This window comes from Mus caroli, chromosome 1 (genome assembly GCF_900094665.2).
Source record: "Mus caroli chromosome 1, CAROLI_EIJ_v1.1, whole genome shotgun sequence".
In the NCBI taxonomy this organism is placed as follows: domain Eukaryota; kingdom Metazoa; phylum Chordata; class Mammalia; order Rodentia; family Muridae; genus Mus; species Mus caroli.
In genome coordinates, this window is record NC_034570.1 from 57,127,572 (window position 1) to 57,128,812 (window position 1,241).

Here is a 1,241-nt window from a genome sequence, read left to right on the forward strand (position 1 = left end):
TTTTTTCCTCCTTCCTCCCCCCCCAACCCCCCCTCCCTCGCCTAGGCTGACAGATCAGAGAGGCGCTGGCAGTGGACTTTAGGGAGCTCGGCTGATACTGCTCCCTCCCTGGGCTTCGGCAAGAGTCTTTCCCTGTCTAACACGAGGGGTGAGGATCATATTTTTATTTTGGAAACTAAAAAGTGCTCCCAGGGTCGGTGATCATTAAGGGGAAATCCCTGAATATACTCTCCAGCCAAGAAGGCAGGGCTGCCCGCCTGCACTAGAAGAGGCAGCAGCCTCCTACAGCACCACTACAGGCACCGCGAGGACATAACACCACAGAGCAGTTCCTCTGCCCTCCGAAACGACAACTTTCCTACCATCTTGGAGGCAGAGGAGAGAGGGGCCAAGGGGAGAAGTGCACCGGCTCCAGATAAAGTCCAAATTTCTACCTCTCATCGCTGGAAAAAAGCCCATACTTGAGAAAAAGTAGGGAAGAATGAGAAAGGAAGTCGTGTGCTCCGTGGTGGGGAATGTTTCTGCACCTTCTGATGGAAAGAAATCTTTACAAGACACAGGTTTTACGATATTATTGTTTTCCATGTTAACTTTTTCCATAGGGGTGACAGTGGGAGCTTACTTTTTTTCTTTTTCTTTTTTTCTTTTTTTTTTTTTTCATGATTTTTCTCTATGGCAGGTCCAAGTTCTGTATCTGGTGGCCAGTCTGTAAATTGGCACTTGAGAGACTTAGAGGTCACGGTATTGTCTTTATTTAACGCTCGTTTATGTTGTATGTATTCGTACTTATGGTTTCATGTATTAGAGTTAAGATTTTGTGGTTTTGGTATCTGAGAAACTGAAGCTGCTGAGAATCAATTGTAAAGACATGGCTTTTGTCTTCTCTCAGAGCAATGTAAGTAAAACCTATTGACTGCCCAGAAAGGCATAATACGCCTGTTTATTTTTCGCGGTGCAAATAGAAGTAGTGTGTATTTAAACTCTCAGGACAGCTGAGCAAGCCTGTTCATCTATAGGCCCAAGAAGAAAGATGACTCCTATAAACCTAGCAACAGATTGAAAGATGCCTTGGATTTTCTTCAAGTAAAATTATTTATTAAGAATTATATCTAGGCCGGGCGTGGTGGCGCACGCCTTTAATCCCAGCACTGGGAGGCAGAGGCAGGCGGATTTCTGAGTTCAAGGCCAGCCTGGTCTACAAAGTGAGTTCCAGGACAGCCAGGGCTATACAGAGAAACCCT

General features: G+C 45.6%; 1 long non-coding RNA gene across 1 annotated transcript in view; it reads left to right on the forward strand.

Moving 5' to 3' along the window:
• The window catches only part of LOC110299906, a 2,249-nt gene extending 1,331 nt beyond the window's left edge, over positions 1-918 (forward strand). The window contains exon 2 of the long non-coding RNA XR_002378533.2: positions 46-918. This is a non-coding gene — a long non-coding RNA (uncharacterized LOC110299906). The remainder of the gene's footprint in view (positions 1-45) is intronic.
• The last annotated feature ends 323 nt before the right edge of the window (positions 919-1,241 follow it).